The sequence below is a fragment of the Oryctolagus cuniculus genome, chromosome 9, assembly GCF_051225735.1.
Source record: "Oryctolagus cuniculus isolate XC-2025 breed Fujian yellow rabbit chromosome 9, ASM5122573v1, whole genome shotgun sequence".
NCBI lineage: Eukaryota > Metazoa > Chordata > Mammalia > Lagomorpha > Leporidae > Oryctolagus > Oryctolagus cuniculus.
The window spans coordinates 58,249,267-58,271,491 of record NC_142875.1 but is presented as its reverse complement, the minus strand read 5'-3'; the positions used below and the strand labels follow the sequence as shown (position 1 = coordinate 58,271,491).

Genomic DNA, 22,225 nt, shown 5'->3' with positions numbered 1-22,225 from the left:
GATCTTCACCAAGGAACTCACTGGAGCTTTAATCATGGACTTTTCAGCCTCCAGAACTGTGTTCTCTCTGTTCTTAATAAATGACCCAATCTGGTTTTTTTTTTTTTTTTATAGTAACATAGACTGAAGCAACTATAAAAAGAATTTTTTAATGTTATTTTACTTCTTTGGGGTAATTTATTTATATACTTTCAGTTAGAAGAAATATGTAATTATAACCTATACTATATGTATGATATGCAGTCATTCAGTCATTTCTCAAATATATGTTGACAAGTTATAATCTGCCTGACACCACAGGGTTCAATTAAAGATGTGAGCCTGTGAATTTATCATGTCTCAAAATGTTTTTTTTTTAAGATTTTATTTATTTATTTGAGAGGTAGAGTTACAGACAGTGAGAGGGAAAGACACAGAGAAACGTCTTCCTTCCGTTGATTCATTCCTCAAATGGCCGCAACGGCCGGAGCTGCACCAATCCAAAGCTAGGAGCCAGGTGCTTGTTCCTGGTCTCCTATGCAGGTGCAGGGACCCAAGGACTTGGGCCATCTTCTACTGCCTTCCCAGGCCACAGCAGAGAGCTGGACTGGAAGAGGAGCAGCTGGGACTAGACCTGATGCCCATATAGGAGGCTGGCGCCACAGGCAGGGGATTAACATACTGCGTCTTGGCTCCAGCCCCTCAAAATGTTTTAATTATAACATGGGAAGCCAAGGCATAAGTGAGCCAGAGCATTACTATAGATTTACTTATTTCTTTTAATTATTTGAAAAAGAGAGGTCCCTATTGCTGATTCATTTTCCAAATATCTGCAACAGCTGAGTCTGTTTAGGGCATAAGCCAAGAAACTCAATGTAGCTCTACCACAAGGATGTCAGAGGCCCAGCTTCTGGAGACATCATCTACTGCCTCCTTCACGGTGAATCGGCAGGGATCTGGAATTGAAAATGGAGCAGAGAAGCCAGCGTTGTGACACCTCAGGTTCTGGTTTGAGTCCTGGCTGCTCCACTTTTGATCCAGCTCCCTAATGTACCTGGAAAGGCAGAGAAAGACAGCCAAAATGCTTGGGATCCTGCTACTCACAAGGGAGACTCAAGTGGAATTCCTGGCTCCTGGCTGTAGCCTGGCCCAGCACTGACTGTTGTGGCCATCTGGGGAGTAAACCAGTGGAAGGAAAATCTCTTTCTCTCCGTCTCTCCCTGTATCTCTGTAACTCTGTCTTTCAAATAAATGAAATATATCTTTAAAAAATTGCTTTAAAAAAGATAGTGGAGCAGAAACTTGAACCCAGTAACTGTGATATGGGTTACAGGTATACCCAGCCTCAGCTTAACCAGCAGTCCAAATGTCTCTACAATTTACTTTAGATTCACCATTTCTCAGTGCTTGTAACAAAGAAATGTCATATGTAGCTTCTGTCATCTTTTTAATTTGAAATTTATGCATAATTGGTACTAAGATAAAATGTATTTCCTATAAATGGAAAATTCTTAACTTGAATATGTGTCAATTAGAGGTTACTGATGCAATAGTTCACTTCAGGAGGCAGTAACTTGTATTTAAATAAATTTATTCCAGATGCTTCCCTCAATGAGCCTTTCTATCTTAAGCTGCATCTACCCAGTTGCTCAAGACTAAAACCTAGGTGCCACCATTGATCGTTGTTTTGCCTTCCTTAGTTGTCACCTCTGGGGTCTGTGTACCATCATCATTCACCTACATTTGTGCTGTAAGTTTTCTGCTAACTAGTCTCTAGGTTTCAACTCTAGACTTTATGTCATATATTCTCCAAACATACTAATGAGGCCTTTTATCTTAAAATATTTATTAGATCATTTGTCTTTCTTATTTAAAATTGTCCATAACTTCCCATCATATGCTGACTCTGTTACACAATCCATATCAGATCCAGCCTGATCTCATCCCCATTATTATTTATTATTCTTTTTAGGTTTTAAAGATATGCTTTATGTATATTTTCCTTATATTTTAAGAAAACTTGTAGTTATTGGATACCTTATCCTTTCTTGGAGATAATATGCAGTCTCTTTAGATTCATTTTGCAAATATTTGCTTCCTTGCTTTTGTCCACATTTAAGTATATTAATAGTATTCATTTAATTTTTTTCATTTTAATCAGATTTACCATCTTCTTATTGTTTGTTCCATACACAAGAGTTAAATTATGTGAAAAATTCCTTCATAAATATTCTAATAATGTTAGTTTCATATTTTTTATTTATGTTCTCCTACACTTGGGTTTCTTTATGTGTAAGTGTATGCAAGTAGTTTTTCAGTGAAATTCCACACCCACTCATTAAAGACATCACCTTTTTCAAATTCAAAATTCATATATATTAGTTGTGCTCTCTTCAGAAACTTCTCTTTTGTGTACTATAGTTCTATCAGTCAATACTAACATTTTTCTATTTAAAACTTTTTAACGATTTACCTATTATCCAAAAGGCAGAGTTACAAAGGGAACGAGGGAGAAACAGAGAGAGATCTTCCATCCACTGGTTCACTCACCAAATGGCTGCAATGACTGGGGCTGGGCTGATCTGAAGCCAAGAGCCAGGAGCTTCTCCTGGGTCTCCCACATAGGGTGCAGGGGCCCAAGCACTTAGGCCATCATCTGCTTTCCAAGGTGTATTAGCAGGGGAGTGGATCAGAAGTGGAGCATCCCGGACTCAAACTGGAGCCCTTATGGGATGCCTAAGCTACTATGCCACAGTGTCAACCTCTCTATTTTAAAATTTCACCCATTTTCTGTATTGTACAATCTGGTAAGGTAAATTCTTCTCTTATTTATCATATCCATATATAATTTATTATTTTTAAAAAGGTATTACTTATTTGTTTTAAAAGTCAGAGTTACATACAGAGAGAGAGAGAGAGAAAGAGGTATCTTCCCTCTGTTGTTCCAGTAACCAGATTGCCGCAACAGCCAGGGCTGAGCCAGGCCAAAGTCATGAACTAGGAGCTTCATCTTGGGTCTTCCATGTGGGTGGCAGAGGATCAAACACTTGAGCCATCTTCTCTGTGTTTCCCAGGCCATTAGCATTGAGCACCCAGGACGTACACTGTGATATCGGTGTTGTAGGTGATAAGACCCAGTGTTTACCCAAATTGACTATTATTGATTATGTAAAATTCTCTTCAAAATTTAGAATGATTTTTCAATTGGTAGAATTTGAAAAGTATATTAACTTTATGATTTGTTAAGTGAGTAGGATGAATCATTTTATAAAATTAATCTTTCTCATCTTCATTTCTTCATATTTTCTTTCATGTCCACCAATAATTCTTTTTTTTTTTTTTTTTGACAGAAGAGTTAGACAGTGAGAGAGAGAGGCAGAGAAAGGTATTCCTTTTTCTGTTGGTTTACCCCCCAAATGGCTGCCACGGCCGCTGGTGCACTGTGGCCTGTGCGCTGCGCCGGTCCAAAGGCAGGAGCCAGGTGCTTCCTCCTGGTCTCCCATGCGGGTGCAGGGTCCAAGGACCTGGGCCATCCTCCACTGCACTCCCGGGCCACAGCAGAGAGCGGGCCTGGAAGAAGAGCAACCGGGACAGAATCTGGTGCCCCAACCGGGACTAGAACCTGGGGTGCCGGCGCCGCAAGCAGAGGATTAGCCAAGTGAGCCACGGCGCCGGCCCTTTTTTCTTTTCATGTCCACCAATAATTCTATAGCTATATCCATGCTGTTATTATCCACCATTAAAATAGGATCCATTATTTTAATATTTCATTTAAAATGCATATTTCTGTTTAATAGGAATAGTACTTATTTGTACATGGCAACAAATGCATATCTTGTCATTTTGGCAAACTACTGGAAAGAATATTTCTTAATATTTGACCATAATCATTACTATAGAACTTTTCACAAATATTGTACTCTTAGAATAACATATAAGAAATCAGCATTATCTGCTGTTTCAAAATGATGATCCCTTTTAATTTAAAAAAAATTAAATATGATCATCCTAATTAAACCAACAAAGACAGTGGGCCATAAAAAGTTTAAGACAATGTCCAAAGTCAGAACATGCACATGGAACACTTCCAGGGTTTGTATCTATGTCTTCCTTTGTTTTTAACTGACACCAAAGATTGAATAGAACAAAATGGCAGCACTGTTGTATGAAGTATGAGAATGACTATTGTCTTCACAATGACAAAGGAAACAGGAAAATAAAGGCATTATCTACATATTTTTAAAATCCCTTCTCACAAACCGCACAGCTGGACAGCACAGCAGCAGGAGATTAGGCAAACTGAGTGAGAGATTTCAAAGGTGTATAGCAATCATTGTTCTACTGGACACTTCTAAAGCATTTGAGCATGTAATTAAGTGGACTATTTTCACTGATTTGGGGCTTGTTTCAAGGCCAGGTTTTGATCTGTACTTATTTGTTATTTTAAATGATCTTTGCATTTTAGTTGTTAATATGCTACACAGTAAATTACTCTAAATACAATTTTCAATATATATTGCAAATTAATATTTTGGTGAGATGTGGCAACAGAGCAGTTCTCATCTACTCTGACCTAAACATTCCCAAATCAATTTTCACTGTTGCATTTTTTGATGGGATCATGGCAAAATATCGATTCTATGTCACATTGCATTTCTAGGGATGATATAGCTCAACCGATTACAGCTAAATAAAGTCTTCAATTCTCACTGTGCACTGGAATACTGGAATATCACCTTAAGATATACAGGGTCACTTTTGCTTTTCTACTGGCACTTCTTTGAGGCACAATATTTTCAAAAGATTTAAACTTAGTGGAATATTTCTGCAAAAGTTCATGACCACAAGGAGAAACTCATTCGTCATTACTTATTGTGTGTCTCTCTCATAAAACAAGTTTGGAACAGACTTGGGATTTCAGAAGACATCTGTAGATTTTTCTTCAGTTTGAACACAAGGATGAAGAGTCAGCTGGGTCACCCCTCAACTCATATTAATGATGTACAGAAGTTATAGCCAAGTAAGAGTGAGGTGGTTCATCCTTACCTCTGCAAACAAAGCAATTTATAATACCATCATTGTGTTTATACATGTATTTTATACCTACAAAACAAAAGATATCCAGTTTATAAGTAATTGCACATGCTTATTACAGTAACAATTTTAATTTTTGATATATGAGTTATTTTCTTTTAGAATAGCTTTAAATTTACAAAAAAAAAAATTGTAGAGTTATATAGAGTTCCCACATACCTCACATCTAGCTCCTTCCATTATTAACAACTTAAATTAATATAGTCTTTCAAGAGTTTTTATTTTAATAATTTTTATTTTATTTTTACTCTATCAGTTTCCCATAATAAACTAAAAAAGCTATCTGGGATATAATTAAAAAAGAACAAACAGTAGTTCTTCCCATTCATTTATTTAATTCATTTTTTTTTGTTCTTTTAGTTCAATTTGCTGTTTCTGATGCTGCAATATATTTACAAAACTTCATGTAATGGAACTTGTGTGAATCCAAATACTATATATTTCAAAGTAGTTAATTGAAAAATTCTTTAGACTGCACTTCAAATATTTTTTGCATCAGCTAAAACTGTTGAATTTACAAGTTGAGAAAATTCCAGATATGTGACATTTTGCTGATTTAACAAGAAAAAATACACATTTTCAAAAACAGCCCTTCCACCAAATGACTGAAAGCTGTTCTTCAAAGGATAAAAATACCCTCCCTGGACTAATATTTTGTATGATGACACTAAAGGCACAATTTTCCTCTTATTTTTGTTCCCTCCCTCTATAAATAGTGAAACCCCTTTCAACTCAGTCATCCTTCCAAAAATTGTCTTTACATATGTTTACAAAATATACTACAATCTACTTTTATCAAAGTATATAGTATTTAGAATGTTGCTTTGCATATTGGCATTTAAATAATCATTATATAAAAAGTATGAAATCCTTATATAGACATAATAAATTATTATAACATGAAATAAAATGTAGTGTTCACCTAATTCAAAAACAATTGAAAATGAATCTTGATGTAAATGGGATGGGAGAGGGAGCAGGAGAAGGGAGGGTTGGGGGTGAGAGGGAAGTTATGGGGGGGGGGAGAAGCCACTGTAATCCATAAGCTGTACTTTGGAAATTTATAGTCGTTAAATAAAAGTTAAAAAAAAGCTTGATATACATATCACTGTAGTATTTTGTCATTTCTTCAGCAGTGGCTCTCTGGGGCTATATATTTCCATTTTTCTATCTAAGCTATAATTTAACAGAAAGTTATGGGTCATACGGATTCTGTGAGGTTTCATGAGATGACCCTTACCATAATAGTAATTTCCAACATCACCATCAAAGTAGTACACTTTCTTCTTGCCACCTTCTTGACTGTACACCATGGCCACCGCTACCTCCTGGCTCCAGCTTCTCCTCCTGATGTTGCTGCTGCTGCCTCTGTGGCTCAGTGGGGAGAGCAGTTAATAGATATTTGAATGACTTCTAGTATTGACACTTTAGTATAGTATACAATACTACTCTGCATCTTGCATTTAAAATTTTTTGTTTCTTGGAGATCTTTTCAAATGTGTGCATGTCTTTTATATGTGTGTATATGCATACTAAATACATATGTATCATTTGTACTATATACATACATTTTTTAAACTTTTATTTAATGAATATAAATTTCCAAAGTACGACTTATGGATTACAATGGCTTCCCCCCCATACAGTCCCTCCCACCCGTAACCCTCCCCTTTCCCACTCCCTCTCCCCTTCCATTCACATCAAGATTCATTTTCGATTATCTTAATATACAGAAGATCAGCTTAGTATACATTAAGTAAGGATTTCAACAGTTTGCTTTTGTAAAATTGAAATAAAGAGAACTGAATTTTTAAAAATTTATTATTTTGAAATGAGAGTGATAGAGAAAGGAAGATAGACACTGAGTTAAGTCTTCCACAGGCTGGTCACTCCACAAATGGTTACTGCAGCTGGGATTGGGCTCTCTGAGTCTCCAATATGGGTGACAGGGCCCCAAGTATCTGGCTATTTTCTGCTTCTTTCCTAGGTGCATTATCAAGGAGCTGGATTAGAAGTGGAGCGCTGTTTCAAAGTGCATTATGATATGTGCCACTGGCACTCCACGTGGCAGTTAAATTATTGAGCCACGCCACTTGTCCAAAAGTTAACTTTGGTACCAAAATTTTGAAATCCATGCATAATCTTTTAATAATCTGTATTTACATGAACTTTTTGAAGATTATGCATATATATATAATGTATGTTATACATACGGATAACTGACATACATATACTCTAACAAGACTATATTTATTTTATATATAACATTTAATGTGCTCATGTTTTCCACTTTTTCAATGTAGAATATTTTAAACCATTTTTTTAATTGAAGAGGTATTTATGTCATGTTCAGTTGTTTGTTATTACAATAAATTTTATTGTGCATATTCTTTTTTAATAAAAGATTTATTTATTTATTTGAAAGCAGAATTACAGAGAGTCAGAGGCAGATTCAGAGAGGTCGGTCTTCCATCTGCTGGGTCACTCCCCAGATGACTGCAACAGCCAGAGCTGCACTGATCCAAAGCCAGGAGCCTGGAGCTTCTTCCAGGTCTCTCATGCAGGTGCAGGGGCCCAAACACTTAGGCCATCTTCTACTGCTTTCCCAGGCTATAACAGAGAGCTGGATTAGAAATGGAGCTGCTGGGACTCAAACTGGAACACTTATGGAACAGGTGGCAGCTCTATCTGCTATGCCACAGTGCCAGCACCTATTGTACATATTCTTATAGTTGACATTGCATATATGTACTGATGTAACTGCAAAACAAATAATCTATCAAGGAATTTCTGAGTCAAATAAAAGATATCTTCATCTAAAAAATGATTCTTATATTTTTCTGTCCATTTTTTAAAATTCGCAATGGTTTTAAACTAATAAAACAAAATTTTTGAAGTAGTACATATTTATTTATTTATCTATTTTATATATGTTATACAAGTTTCATGTATTTCATATATACAGATTTAGGAACTTAACGTTATTTCCCACTTTACCCTCCCACCTGCCCAAGCTCCAACACTTCTTCCTCCTTCTTCTATTCCCACTCTTAATTTTTACGAAGATCTATATTCAGTTTACTTAATGATTGTAAGATTAACCTGACATTAAGTAAAGAGTTCAACAAATAGTATGAGGAAAAAACACTGTCATCAACAGAAGATATAAAGGCTATAAATGGTCATTGAATCTCAAAATGTCCATGTCACTCCAATACATTATATTTCAGGTACTCTATTAATTAGCCCAGATCAGGGAAAACATATGATATCTGTCTTTCGGGGATTGGCTTATTTCCTTAAGTATAATGGTTACCAGTTGCATTCATTTTTTTGCAAAAGCGAGGGTTTCATTTTTTTACACCTTTGCAGTACTCCACAGTGTATATACACCCTAATTTCTTTATCAAGTCTTCAACTGATGGACATCTGGGTTGATTCCATATCTTAGCTATTGTGAACTGAGCTGAAACAAACATAGGGATACAGATAACTCTTTCATAATGCTGATTTCTTTTGGTTTGGGTAAATTTCCAGCGTGGGATGGCTAGATCATATGGTAGGTCTATATTGAGATGTCTGAGCTATCTCCATCCTGTCTTCCACAGTGGCTATTCCACTTCACATTCCCACTAGTAGTGGATTAAGTTACCTTTTCCTCACCTCCTTGCCAGCATTTGTTGTTTGTTAATTTCTTTATGAGAGCCATTCTACCTGGAGTGAAGTGAAATGTCAATTTGGTTTTGGTTTGCATTTCCCTAATTGCTAGTTATCCACAGCATTTTTTCAAGTGCCTATTGGTCATTTCAATTTCCTCTTTTGAAAAATGCTTGTTCAAGCTATTTTCCAATTTCATAACTGGATTGCTTGTTTTGCTATTGTTGTATTTCTTGAGCTCTTTATGGATTATGGATATTAACCCTTTATCTGTTGTATAGTTTGCAAATATTTTCTCCCATTCTGTTGGTTGTCTCTTCACTTGGTGAATATTTCTTTTGCAGTGCAGAAGCTTCTCGGCTTGATGTAATCCCATTTGCCAATGTTGGTTTTGATTGCCTGTGCATATGGCGTCTTTTTCAAGAAATCTTTGCCTATGCCAATGTCTTGCAGAGTTTCCCTAATGTTCTCTAATAATTTTATGGTATTGGGTCGTAGATTCAGGTCTTTGATCCATTTTGAGTAGATTTTTGTGTAAGGTGTAAGGTAGGGGTCTAATTTCACACTTCTACATGTGGAGATCCAGTTTTCTCAGCACCATTTGTTGAACAGAGTGCCTTTGCTCCAAGGATTGATTTGAGCTCCTTTGTCAAAAATAAGTTGGATGTAAATGTGTGGATTGATTTCTGGAGTTTCTATTCTGTTCCATTGGTCTATATGTCTATATTTTTGCCAGCACCAGGCTTTTGTGATTATAACTGCCTTGCATTATGTCTTGAAATCTGGTATTATGAGTCCTCTGGCTTTGTTGTATAGACTGCTCTAGCAATTCATGGTCTCTTGTTCTTCCATATGAATTTTAGCATTTTTTTTCTAGATCTGAAAAGAATGTCATTGGTATTTTGATTGGGATTGCATTGAATTCATTTGGTATTATGGACACTCTGATAATATTTATTTTATCTTTAATATTTTTTTAATTTTCATTGTAGAGATCTTTGACATACTTGGTCAAATATATTGAAGGTATTTAACTTTTTGTAGCTATTGTAAATGGGATTGACCTGAAAAGTTCTTTCTCAGCCATAGCTATTGTTTTTTGTCTGTTAATTTTATATCTTGCCACCCTACCGAGCATTTTTATCAGCCCCAATAGTCTCTTTTTTATTTTATAAATGTGAATTTACAAAGTGCAACTTTTGCATTGTTGTGGCTTCCCCCCCGCCAACTTCCCTCCCTCATGCAGCCTTCCCATCTCCCACTCCCTCTCCCATCCCACTCTTCATCAAGTTTCATTTTCAATTAACTTTATATACAGAAGATCAACTTAGTATATACTAAGCAAAGGTTTCAAAACACACTCCCCATGTAGGATCTCTGTCCTTAATGTGTTTTACTACGAGAATTAACAATAACACTACTAGTTGAACAGTACTCTATATCTTGTGCGGTTGTGTGAGTGCAGTCTGTTGAAAGCAATAGTCTCTTAGTAGAGAAGAATAATGTCATCTGCAAACACAGATAATTTGAGCTAATCTTTCCCAATTTGTAATCTTTGAAGTGTTTGTTTTTCTTGCCTAATGGCTCTGGCTAAAACTTCCAGGACTATAATAAATAGCAATGATAATTGTGGGCATCCTTGTCTGGTTCTGTATCTTAGTGGAAATACTTCATTTTTCCCCATTTAATATGATGTAGCTGTGGGTTTGTAGTGTATTGACTTGATTGTGTTGGAGAATGTTCATCTTCTAAAGTGTTGTGTTGAGGAATGTTATACAGAGAGAGGAACACACACACACACACACACACACACAGATCTTCCATCTGCTGCTTCACTCCCCAGATGACCGGAACAGCCAGTACTGGGCCAGGCCAAAGCCAGTCACCAGGAGCTTTATCTGGGTCTTCCACATAGGTGGCAAAGGCCGAAGCATTTGGGCCATCTTCTGCTGCTTTCACAAGCCATTAGGAAAGAGCTGGATCAGAGGTGGAGCAGCCAGGGAATGAACTGGTATATGGGATACCTGCATCATGGCAGCAGGTTTACCTGCTACACAACATCAGCCCCACAATTTCTTTCTTGATTTCTCTTCCAATGAGCTCATTATTGGCTTATAAAAATGCTACTATAATATAATGTTGATTTTGTGTCTTTTGACTTTATTGAATTTCTTTATCAATTCTAATAGCTTTTGGGTGGGGTATAGTTTTTTCCATGTGCAAAATTATGCTATCTGCAAACACTGATATTTTGATTTCCTCCTTTCCATTTCTGATGCACTTTCTTTCTTTTTTATCTTTCTTTATTAAATTGTATTTAAGATATACAAATTTCATGTATTTTCTATATATGTATTTAGGAACATAGTGATACTTCTTACCCTACCCTCCCTCCTACCACTTTTTCACCCTTCTTCCTCCTTCCTCTCTTATTCCCTCTCTTAATTTTTACAATGATCTACTTTCAGTTTACTTTATATTCATAACATTAACCTTACACTAAGTAAAGAGTTCAACAAATAGTAAGAATAAAGAAACACTGTTCCTGAACAGTAGAGACAAGGGCTATAAACAATCATTGAATCTCAATGTGCTCTTACTAACACAGCAATAGTATAATGAATAAAAGTGATGAAAGTTGACACAATTGTCTTGTTTCAGATATGAGGAACATGTTTTCAGCTTTGTCTATTTCAGTAGTGCAATCATTGGCTGTTGATTTGTCATATATAGTCTTTATAATTTTGAGATATGTTCTTTATATATGATGGGATGTTGAATCTTATCAAATCCTTTCTTTGAATTTATTAATATGATCATGTGATTTTTGTCATTTGTTATTCATTCTGATTTGTTACATTTACTGATTTTTAAATGCTGAACCACTTTGTTTCCTATGCATAAATCCCACCTGATTGTGACGTATGACTGGTATTGTAGTGTTGGATTTGGTTTCTAATATTTCATTGAAAATTTTTGCATCTCCTCTCATCAAAGATAATGGTATATTGTTTTCTTTTGGTGGTATATGTTTGCTTATTGGTGTCAGGATAACAATGTTCTCAAAAAAACCTTGGTAGAGCTGCATCCTTTCCAATACTCTGGAGCAATTTGAAAGTATTGGAATTAGTTGCTCTTTAAATAATTTGTAGAATTCAGTAGTAAAGCTATCAGTTTCTATATTTTTCTTTAATGGAAGACTTTTAATTGCTGTTTCAATCTCATTACTTGTTATTCAATGTCTTCTTGTTTAATCTTGGTAGATTGTATGTATCCAGTACTGTTCATTTCTTCAATTTTACTATTTGTTCAGATATAACTTTTCAGAGTAGTTTCTTATGATTATTTCTGTGGTATTGGTTGTAATGTCTCCTTTTTCATCTCAAATTTTATTTAGTTGAGTTTTGCTTTTTTTATTTGTTAGGTTTAAGGATTTCCTGTTTTATTTATTTTTTAAAAGTCAGCTTTTCATTTTGTTGATCATTTATAATATTTTAGCAAATATTAGATTACTTTTTATGTGGTTCTTAATATTTGTCACCTCTTACCAATTCTTTTTTTTAACTTTTATTTAATGAATATAAATTTCCAAAGTACGACTTATGGATTACAATGGCTTCCCCCCCATACTGTCCCTCCCACTCGAAACCCTCCCCTTTCCCACTCCCTCTCCCCTTCCATTCACATCAAGATTCATTTTCGATTCTCTTAATATACAGAAGATCAGCTTAGTATACAGTAAGTAAAGATTTCAACAGTTTACTCCCACACAGAAACATAAAGTGAAAAATAATAGATGATTTTTTAAATAATGATGAAATCAGATGAGACCTATTGTCATGTTTAATCCCAGTGAGAGTCAAGTTGGGAATTGATAATTTCTTTCTTTCTTTCTTTCTTTCTTTCTTTCTTTCTTTCTTTCTTTCTTTTTTTTTTTTTACAGAAGATCAGCTTAGTATACATTAAGTAAAGATTTCAACAGATTGCACCCCCATAGAAACACAAAGTGAAATATACTGTTTGAGTACTCGTTATAGCATTAAATCTCAATGTACAGCACATTAAGGACAGAGATCCTACATGAGGAGTAAGTGCACAGTGACTCCTGTCATCAGTAATCTCCCTATGCTCCAGTCATGAGTTTCCAAGGCTATGGAAGCCCTCTGAGTTTTCCGACTCTTATCTTGTTTAGACAAGGTCATAGTCAAAGTGGAGGTTCTCTCCTCCCTTCAGAGAAAGGAGAGAAAGGTACCTCCTTCTTCTTCTTTGAAGACCTGTTCTTTCCACTGGGATCTCACATCTCACTCACAGAGATCTTTCATTAGGGTGTTTTTTTGTTTGTTTGTTTGTTTTGTTTTGTTTTTTTCCATAGTGTCTTGGCTTTCCATGCCTGAAATACTCTCATGGGCTTTTCAGCCAGATCCGGATGGCTTTAGGGCTGATTCTGAGGCCAGAGTGCTGTTTAGGACATCTGCCATTCTATGAGTCTGCTGTGTATCTCGCTTCCCATGTTGGATCACTCTCCCCTTTATTTATTCTATCAGTTAGTATTAGCAGGTACTAGTCTTGTTTATGTGCTCCCTTTGACTCTTAGTCCTTTCATTATGATCAATTGTGAACTGAAATTGATCACTTGGACTAGTGAGATGGCATTGGTACATGCCACCTTGATGGGATTGAATTGGAATCCCCTGGTATGTTTCTAACTCTACCATTTGGGGCAAGTCAGCTTGAGCATGTCCCAAATTATACATCTCTTCCCTCTCTTATTCCCACTCTTATGTTTAACAGCGATCACATTTCAGTTAATTTTCAACACTTAAGAATAACTGTGTATTAATTACAGAATTAAACCAGTCATATTAAGTAGAACAGACAAAAAAACTACTAAGAGGGATAATGTATTAAGTTGTTCATTAACAGTCAGGGCTATGCTGATCAAGTCACCATTTCTCATAGTGTCCATTTCACTTCAGGAGGTTTCCTATTTGTTGTTCAGTCAGTTGTCACTGATCAGGGAGAACATATGGTATTTGTCCCTTTGACCTCTTACCAATTCTGAGTTTGATTTGTGCTTTTCCTTCCTAGTCCAAGAGGTGCATTATTAGATTATTTATTTCATTTATTATTTTCTATTGTTAGCACTTATTGCTGTAAGCTTCCCCCAAATACTGCTTTTACTATATTCCAAGGATTTTGATGTTGTGTTTTTATTTTCATTTGCCTCATAAATTTGCTGATATTCTTTTAAACATTTTTTCAGTGATCTAGTTGTCATTCAGTAGCATATTGTTCAATTTCCATGTATCTGTAAATTTTCTGCTCTGGTTGATGTTTAGTTTTACCTCTCTGTGGACTGAGAAAACACATACTAGGATTTCCATCTTGTAAAATTAACCTACACTTGATGTGTGGCCTGATATAGATCCTACAAAATGTTCCATGTGCTCATGAGACAAAATAAGTCATATTATTACAAAATTAATGCATATCCACTAAGTGAAATGTTCTATAAATATCTCTTAAATTCCTTTGCTCACTAAGCCCCAAGATACTGAGGGAAATTTCCATAGATTGTGCTGAATAAGTGAATTTCACTCCAAAGTTTGTGTTCAGAAACCCCACATTCACAGGGTGCAAGATACCTACTCTCTGCCCTAGAAAGTGCACTGACTCTGGCTCTGGGAATTCTGGTAATGATGAAGCTGCTTGCTGTTCTGTAAGGCAGATAGGAATTTAGCAGTGGATGAATCACTGTATCTCATAACTGGTGCTTTACAGAGAGAGGGATGCAAGATTGTGGATATGGAGCAAGATGGTTGCTCAGACCTCAATCCACTTTCTGGAATAGATTTAAAATCCATTGAGGAGGGCCGGCACTGTGGCATAGCCGGTAAAGCCACCGCCTACAGTGCTCACATCCTATATGGGCACCGGTTTGAGTCCCGGCTGCTCCACTTCCAATCCAGCTCTCTGCTGTGGCCTGGGAAAGCAGTAGAGGATGGCCCAAGCCCTTGGGCTTTTGCACCTGCGTGGGAGACCTGGAAGAGGTTCCTGGCTTCGGATTGGTGCAGCTCCAGCCATTGCGACCAACTGGGGAGAGAACCAGTGGATGGACGACCTCTCTCTCTCTCTCTCTCTGTGTGTGTGTGTGTGTGTAACTCCACCTTTCAACTAAATAAATAAATCTTTTAAAAAAAAATCCACCTGGGACAGTGGAATTCTCCATAGTTAGGGCAGCTGACCTGGAATGATAGTGTAATTGCAGTGCTTTTAGCTTACTTTTCCTGTACATTTGGAGAAGGACGTGTGGCTTGCTTTGTTCCTTTCTCTCTGTTGATGTTTAGATTCCCTGCATTGTTTGCCATTCTTGTCACTTTACAGAAAAATCTCCCTCAGTCATTCTCCTAAAATGCAGTCTTCCTTTGTATTTTCCTGTGGCTGAGATATGACAACATCTCTCTTCAGCCATCTTGAACTTCTCAAGTTTGTCACACTTTTTCTTTATTTTTTTTTTTTTTTGGATTTATTTTATTTATTTGAGAGGTAGAGTTACAGACAGTGAGAAGGAGGAACAGAGAGAAAGGTCTTCCCTCCACTGGTTCACTCCCTGAAAGGCCGCAATGGCCAGAGCTATGATGATCCAAAGCCAGGAGCCAGGTGCTTCTTCCCAGTTTCCCATGCAGGTACAGGGGACCAAGGACTTGGGCCATCCTCCACTGTTTTCCCAGGTCACAGCAGAAAGCTGGATTGGAAGAGGAGCAGCCAGGACTAAAACCGGCGCCCACGTGGGATGCCAGCGCCACAGGCGCAGGATTAATCTACTGTGCCATAGTGCCGGCCCCCATACTTTTTCAAAGGAAATTATATTATATAATGACATCTGTGCCACATTTATCATATTCTAATTTTAATGTGTTCGGCATTTCAATAAATATTTTGAATACCTTCTACATGAGAATATGAATTGTATTTGTAGGTGGGGGCTCTGGCAGAATATCTTCCTCCAGTAATTTAATGTGATTTAAGTAAATGAATATATTTGAAGACCATCAAGCAGAGACCATTTCTGTATTGTTAAGATGGCTTAAAATTAATGAAACTAGAGAGAAATGCCAATTGCTAGTCCCACACTACAGACGAACAGAGCCTCTGTTTCTTTGGGGTGGTAGCGATATTTTAAAATTAATGAGAAGAGGCAAAGAGGACAGTATTTCAAAGCAAATGTTCTAGAGATGTTTGCCCCTTCTATTTTTTAAATCAAGTCTTTTGACATTTATGTCTAAGAATATGCATTAGTTGAAAAGGTGCACGCGCTGCCTGCTGAACCGCACACATTGGACTTGATCCAGAACAAATTTTGAAATAGGTGAATCTTGTCTTCAGATTCTATCATTTCCCATGTCATGACTTAACTTGATCCTTTAAGGAACTATACTGCCCTCTAGCTGAGTAAAAATGTTTCCTCCTTTCCCTGTAGAAATAGGTCTACTGAATGGCACATTCACACAGGACCTAAGGGAAACTGATTAGAAGAATAAGTAATGGCAAACTGTAGCTGATAGTAGCAGAGATGAAGATCAAGCAGGAAGTGCATTTTAACCCATGTTTTTCTTATCTTCATAATGTATTAACCATATATTAGAAGTGATTTAACTCTAGTATTTATTTAGAATAGAGCTGAAACTTTCCTAGAAATTCTTTGTCATGAGAATATATGACATATTGTCTTCTTTTTATTGAAGTTGACAATAAACTAAGCAAATATGAATATTCTGTTTATGTTTGTCTAAAGGTCTAAATAAGTCTAAAGACTATTCCTGAAAGATAGATAAGTGAATCACCATCCATGAATGGGAAACTCTTTATGGTGATTCACATATTTCTGATTCTGTTCAGCATGAGTACCAGTAATTTGGAATACTTAAACGGTATCCCCGTTCTTAATAAGTCCATATCATAGATATATTTTACATATTTACCATGGACTATAAAGCTATTATGAAAAATTGTCATTAACAGTGATTTCAATTGTTTTCTCCATCTAAAACTATTTAGGGCTAAATTCCCAGTTAAAGTATTTACCCTCACTCTTGCTATTCTCATAAACAAAGCTGAGTCTGCCCTGAAATATCTTTTGTAAGATGGAAATCATCGGACAGCAGCATTAAAGAAAAATGAGAAGATTGATACCATGTCCCTGCCTGACAGCACTGCTCCTATTAGCAGAAGGTTCTTGAGGTGGCAGGATAAAGCCCTGGGCAACATATTCTGTGACAGTCATGGTCATGACCTATTTCTGTTATTTCCTTTTTAAGTTAGCTTGCATTGTTAGCAATTTCCTACCCATCTATGAGATATCTCTAAGAGGCACTGCTAGGGCTCAGATTTAATATATAGAGCAGACAGTAATAATGCAAAAATATTAGATGGAAGAAAGGAATGAATGGGGAGGAAGAAATGAACAGAGAGGGAGGGAGGAAGGGAAAGGAAGGGAAGAAATGGTTATTGAAACTACAGAAGCAAAGAAATGCATTAAAATAAATATTTTCTTGCATGTATTTGTGAGAAATCTGAGCTGTACATTCATTTATCATTTAGGATTCTGACACATCATTTTAGATGTCATCATAAGTCCAGGAGTATCATGATTTTCTCTGCTTACCAAGAGATTTAGTGGAGAAAGTCAATCATATCTTACTCTATAAATTTTCTTTTCTAACCTTCACTGTAAAATTCTATATATTGTATTTTGGAAACAAAAGTGATAAACTGATGTTCAAACTAGTTTTATTATAACATTAGCAAAGTATATGTGTCAGTTGATATAGTAATGTGGAATAAAATATATTTTAGATTAAAGCTATATCACATAAGGAGTTTTGAATATAAATTCCAGTTCTAATATGTATATTCATGTTTCTTGAGTTATTATGAAATTCAGTTTCCTGCATGTAAAATTTTAGCATCCTGAAATTATATGTTTATGTCTTTATCCTTCAGAAATTACAATAACCTTACTATGTATAAAGCCTCATGCAACATTATAAATAGCTGCACAAAATATGGCTTCTGCATGCAAGAAATTTAGACCATAAAAAGTAGGATTTGATATAAGGAGATCATTCTCAATGCAAAATACAATGTGCAGTTAGAATGATGTTCTACCTTTTGAAAGTTCAAAGATACCTTCTGTAGATGATGAAACACAAAATAACAAGTAACTATCATATGGATGTGCAATCACAGAATTCATACCTGCATTGACTCTGATTGGAGACCCTGGATATACAGTTACACATACATGTATTTTAGTGTGCAGGGTGATGCTAATATTTTATACAAAAATTGAATCTATTTCCCATGGGACTTTTTTTCTTTTTTTTTTTTTTGCTACCACAAACCTCTTCCAATATCCTCTCCAGATCATTCCACATGTGATGCTATCCACACCAAGGAGAGTTCTCTGTAACTACTGCATTTTTCCATTTGCAAGTGGGTTTTTTCAGTATAGTGCTATTACCATGTAGCAGGGCTTATCAGTCCCCCAAAAGAGAATGGTCAAGTATTTGAAGTGATTGTAGTGGTTGATTCTGCTTGGGGAAGCATCCTAGTTCTTGGATAATCTCATTCCACGTAATTCCTTACCTTTCCCATCCTTGTGTTTCCTACTTCTTTGCAAACCAGAGATTTGCTCGCCTGAAGTCACTGATTACAAAACATTCATGGAAGAAGTGAAATTAAAAATAATTTAATTTTGGTGCCTGAAGATAAAGTTAATGGTAAAGTTAGAATGTGCTACTTTCAGAATCATTGAGCACTTATTGCTGGGGTTGATAGGCAGAGACTTCATGCATATTATCTATATCATAATACATATCTTCATTGACTTTTTGAAGTATCTGTACATTGCATAGATGTTTTCCTCTCCAATGACAAATATTTTTTCTGAATATTTCTGGGCACTTAAGTTTCACATGTGTCCTTCCAAATTTTTAACTGAAGTACAACAAAATACTGCCATATGGTGTGTAATGAGGTAACCTTCCACATCAGATTCATAAAATGTGGAGTAATCACTATAGAGCATTATAGGTAGACTGTTCTCGAATATTATGTATGTCATATAAATACCCTTTAGCACACTTTCTGGTATTTTTTTTTTAATTGTCAGTGTAAATGATGCATGATTTTTAATTTACTCAACTTGATTCAGTAACCTATAATCACCTGATTTGTCACCACAATTAAGCCAGTGAAATTTTCTTTTCCTCTTTTAAAGTTACCCTAGACAGTGAAAAAGCACCCTTGATTTTCTGGCAACAAGAGGTTTTAGGCTCATCTTAAATCATTCAGCCACAGGCATGTTTCACACATTTTACAAAGAAAACACTATTATTGGCTTGCTTGTTGCAAGAGAAACACATTATAGACCAAATTTACCAGCCTAGTTCTCCATATTGCAATGTTCCAAAAGAGCACTGAGGGAAAGCAGGTTGCCTTAGAGTTGCTGAGCTATTTAATAACAAGTATTTTCATTTGTTTACAGAATTCTGGACTGAATTTATTATCACTGTTTTCTGTTTTCCTCAATTCTCAGTTATATTACCACAATGCATACATCGTGTTGTGTAACCAGTTTGCTTATGGATACTACAAATTTTAAAATTGTACTTTTTGATTCAAGCTTCAAGAAACATAAGTAAGAAACTCCTTTTTCTTACTAAATTCTGAACTTTCTGAATAATAATGCAAGATGAAAACATACAAATTGCCTTTGTAACAGACGGAGTTGGAGATACTCACTCAAGGGCAGAGGCCAAGGTGTCTGCACACCATCAGTCCCCTCCTTCAACACGGGTTCTTGCAAACCAGAGTCTGTTGAAGGCTTAAAGGCTACTCAGTTGCTACCGCGTGTTCTTTCAAGTTGAAAAGAAGGAAAAGGTGATCAAATTTCCTAGTCTTACACTTTGGAACATTTATTTTACTTAAATCAAGACATACAGAATTGTTGTCTTCTCTAACCAAGTAAATGATTCCACTTTTGTGGGAGGAGAAAGGTTTAAATGCATGAGGAATATACAGGAGGCAATTATCCATATGAAAATTAGAAGCATGTGGGAGAAGCATTCTTTATCGAAGTCATATAGTTGAAAGCAAAAGTAATGTCAAATGTAATATTAGCAATTTCAAGTATGAAAACGTGATGCACTTTCTATTAAAAGAGTATCTCAGCTTCAATACCTGCTCCTTCTTACCTCTGATGGCTGCTCTGTGTACAAGGCACTTGCTCTGAGCTCCAGGCTCCCACTGAGCTGCATGCAACCAGTCTCTTTCCAGCCACCACTATGACTAGCTAGCAGGACCTCATCAGCCATGATGTTTTTTTGACATTTACAAGATTCTGGAGATAATGCTTGGCAGGAGGTGGAGGGAGGGGGGAAATGGGTAGAAGAACTGAGGGTAACATTGATGATTGGCTCTTTGGTGGAAGTGCCTCTGTAAAAGGCAGTGAAAGCACAGTGGCCACTAATGTTGATGTTGGAATGAACCCTCACTGTCAGGAAACCAGCTTCACATAGGAAGCCTGCGAGAAGTTTACAGGAAATCAATCAAAGGCAAACTTGAAGAGCAGAGACAGGAAAGGGTAAAACCTATCATGACAGGGCCTGCAGAACAAATCAAGCGCATCCTTGCGCATTTCAAAAACTACCAGTTCAGTATTGGTAAAAACAGGAACTCAGATGGCAGGGTTGCTCTACTGGATTACTGTGAGGATGGCGTGATCCATTTACGATTTTCTTGAAGGATGGCTTAAAGATGGAGAAATGTTAACAAATTTGGCAAATAGTTTGTACCTGCACTGCACATCATAACTGGCTGATGCTTGTCATTCACACAACACCAGGGCTTACAAGAAATGGAACTGCAATTATCTTGAGCTCTCCTTACTCCGAGTGCAAGCATTCATTTCAAGGAACAAACATTGTTGTGTAGGTTGTCTAAAAGTAAAATGCATTTAAACTTAAAATAGTGTACATCAAGCACTGTATAAAACATAAACAAAAGCCCAAATCAGAGGCTTCAGATAAAAATCTATCTCCTGCTTTCTTTTTTGGTTCCCCATTATTTGACTGTTTTCTTTATTAGTTATATAATCTCGATTTATTGTTAAACATTGTTAGTGCTAAATTACAGTTATTCAGACAATCTTTTTCTAAAGATTTATTTATTTATTTATTTATTTATTTGAAAGGCAGAGTCTTACAAAGAGTGAGAGAGAGAGAGAGAGAGAGAGAGTATCTTCCATCCACTGGTCTACTCTCTTAATAGTCGAGACAGCCAGGGCTTGGCCAGATTGATGCCAGAAACCTAGAACTTATCCAGGTCTCCCACATATATGGCAGAGGACCAAGTATTTGGGCCATCTGCAGCTGCTTTCCCAGGTGCAGTAACAGGGAACTAGAAGAGAAGCAGAGCAGATGGGGCTCGAAATGGCACCCAAATGTCAAGCCATCATCACAGGCAGCAGCCCAATCCACTGTCCAACAATGCCAGCCTACAGAGAATCTTATGCATAACACCTTCAGCATATCATTATCAACACAAGTTGAAAAAAGGAAGAAACAAAAAATTAATAACTTAAATTACTTTGAAGTTGTAATTACTAAGCTAGATATATTAAATGGAAACTTTACACAGAGAATGTTTTCATACAACAAATTCTGTGCTAGCTTTTTAAAAATAGTTTACCTGTTTCTTCATCTACTTGAAAAGTAGAGTGAGGATGATAGGTTCGGGGGAAAGAGATGAGAGAGAGAGAGATAGAGATGGAGATGGGGATGGGGAGGGGGAGGGGGAGGGAGAGGGGGAGGGGGAGAGATAATAAAGGTGGGGGATGTAGAGAGGAGGGAAAAATGGAAGCAGAGGGAGAGAAATAGTTCTGATGCCCTGGTTCACACCCCAAATGTCACAAAAGCCAGGACTGGAACAGGGTAAAAATGGATCCTGGAACCCAGTCAAGTCTCCTACATGGGTAGCAGGGGCCCAAACACTTGAGCCATTATCTGCTGCCTTCCAGGATGCATTAGCAGAAAGCTGGATCAGAAGTGAGATAATTACGACTCCATCCCAGGCACTCAGACATGGGATGCAGATATTCCAAGCAGCAGCTCAACTCACCATGCATAATGCCTCCCCATACTAGATTTATAGAGTGCTGAATGAATATGGCATACTAAAATCAACACAAAGTGATACGATGACATTGGACATATTCCAAGACTGACTGTAAGTCTGTATTAATTAACATTTTTAGGAATGTTTCTTTTTAGAAGTTTCCAATTTAAAGAAAAGTTATGAAGTTAAAGTAAAAATTTATTCAAAGCTACATTTTCCTCTTTTATTAACAACTTGTAATATTTACCTACATTTGCTAGGATTAGAGAAATAATATGTATATATTATAATTAACTTATATATATATATATATATA

General features: G+C 36.4%; 1 pseudogene; it reads left to right on the top strand.

Moving 5' to 3' along the window:
• The first annotated feature begins 20,174 nt into the window (after positions 1–20,174).
• LOC100356040 (translationally-controlled tumor protein-like) lies at positions 20,175–20,565 on the top strand (annotated as a pseudogene).
• Positions 20,566–22,225: the final 1,660 nt, after the last annotated feature.